Source organism: Piliocolobus tephrosceles, chromosome 9, assembly GCF_002776525.5.
Source record: "Piliocolobus tephrosceles isolate RC106 chromosome 9, ASM277652v3, whole genome shotgun sequence".
NCBI classification, from domain to species: Eukaryota; Metazoa; Chordata; class Mammalia; order Primates; family Cercopithecidae; genus Piliocolobus; species Piliocolobus tephrosceles.
In genome coordinates, this window is record NC_045442.1 from 121,714,984 (window position 1) to 121,720,782 (window position 5,799).

General features: G+C 37.6%; 1 pseudogene; it reads left to right on the plus strand.

Annotated features, from left to right (window-relative positions):
* Window positions 1-1,888: 1,888 nt before the first annotated feature.
* LOC111549923 lies at window positions 1,889-4,355 on the plus strand (annotated as a pseudogene).
* Window positions 4,356-5,799: the final 1,444 nt, after the last annotated feature.

The following is a 5,799-nucleotide window of genomic DNA, read 5'->3' on the forward strand; positions in this document are numbered from 1 at the left end:
AACAATCAATCAATTCACACACAGACATAAATGCAAATTAGTGATAGGCATTTTTTACTGAAATCAAAATATTACTCAAAATATCAACTTATTAGTTTTAAAGTTTCTTACAGATAAATAACAAAAGGCAAGAATATTGAGGAAAATACTGAAAACAAAGAGCAGTGTGTACATTGTACCACCAATTATAAAAACATAAACATATGATTGAAATATCGTGGTACTGATACACAAATAGCCAGATAATCCAATGTAACAGAATGAAAAATACATTGATAAACCCAAGTGCATATGGAAATTTAGTGTATAATTATGGTGGCATGTGAAATTAGTAGGAAAAAGATGAACTGTTTAATAAATGATGTCTTTATAGCTATTTAAAAAAATGATGTCTTTATAGCTATTTAGAAAAAAAGATGAAATTAGAATGATATTTTATTGTATATTCTAATATAGATTCCACAATACGAGCTTAAATATAGAAAATAATACAATAGAAGTTCTGGAATTAAACATGGATGATTTCTTTTATAGCATGAGAGTTGGGAAAACCTTCCTACTATGATGGAAAATTCCCCAATTAAGTGTAATGTAGATTTTTCTGTAGATGTGCATTCTCAAATTAAGGCAGTTCATTTTTCTCCCTAATTGACTGATAGCTTTATTTTTAATACAAATGGACATTGGATTTTATCAAATGCTTTTGGTTTTCTTTGCACCTGTCGAGATGATATTTTTTTTTTCCTTATTAGGTTGTTCATATTGCAAATACATTGGTCTTCAAATGATAAACCAACTTTGCATATTTGGGGGAAAAAAACTTGGTCATGATTAATTACTCTTCAAAAAGATGTTTGTGTTTGCTGAAATTTTGGTTAAAATTATGGCACCTATTTTCATGACAAAAATTTATCAGGTTTCTTTATTTGAATTTTTTGATTGCTCTGAAATCTATTTGTCAGATAAAAACACATCCATACCAGCTCTCTTTTCTTCAGGATTAGCATGGTATAGTTTTCCATTTTGCCACCTTTTGTTCTATTTTTAAAATTTATGATATGTTTCTTCCAGGCAGCATGTAATAGTGTCTTACTTTTTTTTTTTTTTTTTTTTTAATCCAACTTGGTTATCTCTGCCTTTTAATTGGGATGCTTAAACTGTAGCTAATGTAATGTGAAAGCTGATAAATCTAGCTTTCACATGTAGATTTTGTTTTCCATTTCTCCTATCTGTTTTTTTATTTGATTGTTTTCCCTTTTACTCTTTTATAAATGCTTTTGAAGTAATTCAATACTCTTTAGTATTCCATTTTATCTTCTTTGTGACTTATTGGTGCTTGCTCTATCTTGTGGTTTTAGTGATGCTTTAGGATTGTTAGTATTCATGTTTAACTTATAGTATTCCTTCAAGACATATTATACCACTTCTGGTATAATATAGGAAATTACAATTGTATACTTCTTTTTCTTCTCTCCTGATCTTATGCTATTATTATATATTTACCTATACATATGTCATAAACCTCACATTCGATCATTATTGGCTTATTATCTTTCCAAGAGCCTTAAAATAAGAACATTATCTCATATATTCTTCTTTCATCTTACATCGTTTCCTATCTGCCTAAAGGCATACTTTGAACATTTTTTCTCGTGTGGGTCTCCTGGTGAATTCTTTCATGGTTGGCATCTAAAATCAGTGTTCATTTTGCCTTTATTTTTTAAAGATATGTTCGCTGAGTTTGACATTCTAAGGTGCTGGGTTTTTTTCCTCTCAGTATTTTAAATATGTTGTTCCAGTAGTCACCCTCGTGCAGCCTTGGTGCTGCATGCATCTCGGGCATGCAGTGCCCTTGCTCTCCAGTACTCATAATCCTTTTCCTTTTATGATGCCTGATAAAGAGAAGGAGGTAGAGATTGGCACTTTTCAGGCATAAATTGCCCAACTCATGTCTCTCATCATCGATACCTTCTATTCCAACAAAGAGATTTTCTTTTGGAAAAGATTTCTAATGCATCTGATGCCTTGAACAAGATTTACTATGAGAGCCTTCCAAGTTCGACAGTGGTAAAGAGCTAAACATTGACATCATCTCCAACCCTCAGGAACACATCCTGACTTGCTGGGCACAGGCATTGGTATGTCCAAGGCTGATTTAATAAATAATTTGGGAACCATTGCCAAGTCTGGTACTAAAGCATTTATGGAGGCTCTTCAGGCTGGTGTATTCATATCCATGACCGGGCAATTTGGTATTGGCTTTTATTCTGCCTACCTGGTGGCAGAGAAAGTGGTTGTGATCTCAAAGCACAGCAATGATGAACAGCCTGCCTTGGAGTCAGTCTTCTGTAGGGCATTCCTTCATTGTACGTGCTGACCATAGTGAGCCCATTGGCTGGAGTACCAAAGTGATCCTCCATCTTAAAAAAGACAAGACAGTACTTAGAACAGAGGCAGGTGAAATAAGCAGTGAAGAAGCAATCCCAGTTCATATGTTATCCCATCACCCTTTATTTGGAGAAGGAATGAATGAAAGAAAAAAATCAGTGACAATGAGACAGAGAAAGAGAAAGGAGAGAAAGAAGAGGAAGGTAAAGATGATGAGGAAAAGCTCAAGATTGAAGATATGGGTTCAGATGAGGAGGATGACAGCAGTAAGGATAAGAAAAAGAAAACCATGAAGATCAAGGAGAAATATATCCATCAGGAAGAGCTAAATGAGACCAAGCCTATCTGTACCAGAAACTCTGATGACATCAGCCAGGAAGAGTATGGAGAATTCTGCAAAAGCCTCACTAATGACTAGGAAGTCCACTTGGCATTCAAGCATTTCTCTGTAGAAGGTCAATTGGAATCCAGGGCATTGCTATTCATCCCTTGTCAGGAGCTCCCTTTGACCTCTTTGACAAGAAGAAGAAAAAGAACAACGTCAAAGTCTGTGTCCATCGTGAGTTCACCATGGACAGCTGTAAGAAGTTGATACCAAAGTATCTCAACTTGATGTGTAATGTCATTGATTGTGAAGCTCTGCCCTGGAACATCTCCCTAGAAGGGCTCCAGCACAGAAAAATCTTGAAAGTCATTTGCGAAAACATTGTTAAGAAATGCCTTGAGGTGAGGCATGGTGGCTCACTCCTGTAAACTCAGGCCAAGGCGGGTGGATCACTTGAGGCCAGGAGATCGAGAATAGCCAGGTCAACATGGTGAAACCCCATCTCAACTAAAAACACAAAAATTAGCCAGGCATGGTGGTGCATGCCAGAAATCCCAGCTACTTGGGAGGCTGAGTCAGGAGAATCACTTGAACCCAGGAGGTGGAGGTTGCAGTGAGCCGAGATCATGCCACTGCACTCCAGCCTTGGCAACAGAGACTCTGCTTCAAAAACAAAACAAAACAAAACAAAAGAACAAAAGAAAAAAGGAAAAAGTGTCTTGAGCTCTTCTCTGTGCTGGCAGAAGACAAGGAGAATTAGAAGAAATTCTGTGAGACATTCTCTAAAAACCTAAAGCTTAGAGCCCATGAGGACTCCACTAACCAGCTATGTCTGTTTGAGCTGCTGTGTTTTTATGGCTTCCAGTCTAGAGATTAGATGGAATTTCCATCAGAGTATGTCTCTCGCATGAAGGAGACACAGAAGTCCACCTATGACATCACTGATGCGAGCAGAGAGCAGGCTGCCAACTCTGCTTTGTGGAACAAGGATGGAAGCAGGGCTTTGAGGAGGTGCACATGACCAAGCTCACTGCATGCAGCAGCTCAAGGAGTTTGATGGGAAGAGCTGGTCTCAGTTACCAAGGAGAGTCTGAAGCTACCTGAGGATGAGGAGGAGAAAAAATGGAGAAAAGCAAAGCGAAGTTTGAGAACCTCTGCAAGCTCATGAAATAAATCTTCCATAGGAAGATTTACAAAGTGGCTATCTCCAACAGGCTTGTGTCTTCACACTGCTACATTGTGACCAGCACCTACAGCTGGACAGCCAACATGGGGTGGCTCACGAAAGCCCAGGCACTTCGGGACAGCTCTATGGTGGGCTACATGATGGCCAAAAAGCTCCTGGAGATCAACCTCAACCACGCCATTATGGAGACACTGCTTTAGAAGGCTGAGACAGACAAGCACAACAAGGCTGTCAAGGACCTGGTGGTCCTGCTGTTTGAAACCACACTGCTCTCTTCTGGTTACTCTCTCAAGGATCCCCAGACCCACACCAGTGGCATCCACTGCAAGATCAGGCTGCGTCCAGGTTTCAATGAAGGCGAAGTGGCAGCAGAGGAATCCAGTGCTGCCATTCCTGATGAGGTTCCCACCTCTTGAGTGTGATGAGGATGTGTGTCGCATAAAGGAAGTAGATTAGGAGTTTATACTTGGAAGCCTTGTGCCCTCTGTATAGCGGTCCCATGGCTTCCTTCACAGCCTTGAGAGGCCTATCCCACCTGGCTCCCTTTGCTGATGTCTGGTGGTTTTTCCCTCCTGTCCTTATGTCTAATGCAAGAAACAAGGGCCTCAAGCCCTAGTCCCTCTCTGCTTTGACAACAGCATTGGATGTTGTGTATTTTTGTTATTCTGAAATAAAGGTATGAAAAATAAAGATGATGTTGCTTAATAAAAAAAATTAAATAATATTAATAAGATAACAACATAGTTCTATTACCTTTTGACTTATTCTGTTTCTGGTAAGAAACATACTGTCATCCTTATGACAAAAAATAATAAGTGTTATCTTTCTGACTGCTCTTGAGATTCTATTATTGTTTTTGAGTAATTTGATTATGACGTACCTTGGTGTAGTTTTCTCCATGCTTCTAGTCCATGAAACTTTTAAAATGTTTTGGACCTTTGGGTTTACTGTTCTCACCAAATTTGAAAATGCCCAAGCCATTATTTCCTCAATAAGGTGTTTTTTTTTTTTTTTTTTTTTTTTTTTTTTTTTTTCTATTGTCCCTCTCCTCTTTTTCAGGAACTTAAATTACACTGATGTTAAAGCCCATTGTAACTACACGGTGCTCACTGATGCGCTGTTCATTTTTCTCGCCCCCTTTTCTTTTTGTTTTATTTCAGGTAGTTTATATTGCTAGGTATACAAGCTCACTAATGTTTTCTTCTTCAGCATATAATCTACCATTAATACCATACAATGTATTTTTTCATCTCTGAAATTTTAGCATTCAACTATAGACGTTTTTGACTGTAGTCTTTCTCATATCTCCCATGTTCCTACTGAAATTTTGAACACAGTGATATAGTTGTTAACTACTTAAATGCCTGAATGTCTGCTAAGTGTAGCATCTATATTAGTTACGAGTTAGTTCTGATTGATTGATCTCTTTGTTATTGGTCACGTTTTCCAGCTTCTGCAAATGCCAGCAAATTTTAATTGGATAGTAGCCTAACAGTCATTATGAGTTTTACCTTGTTACTTTAAAATATGGTGCTGGATATTATTGTATTTCTAGAATTACCCTTTGTCTTTGTTCTCATATGTAGTTAGGACACTTGGAAATGTTTGATTTTTTTCGTCTTTGCTTATACTGTTTTATGGATAGTATCACAGTCATGTTAATTGAAGGTCTAATTATACTCACCTATTGAAGCAAAAACCTTCAAACATTCTTTCCAGTGGCCTGTGAATCATAAAATTTTTGTCTGACTGGTGGGAACAGACACTATTTCTGGTTCTTTGTGAACTCTGGACACCTTTGTCTTTAATTCTGCCCTTGATTTGGGCCATTGCTTTACATATATACGACAATCTATACTCAGCTGAATACTCTTCTCAGTTGTCTCTCTGGGAACTGTCT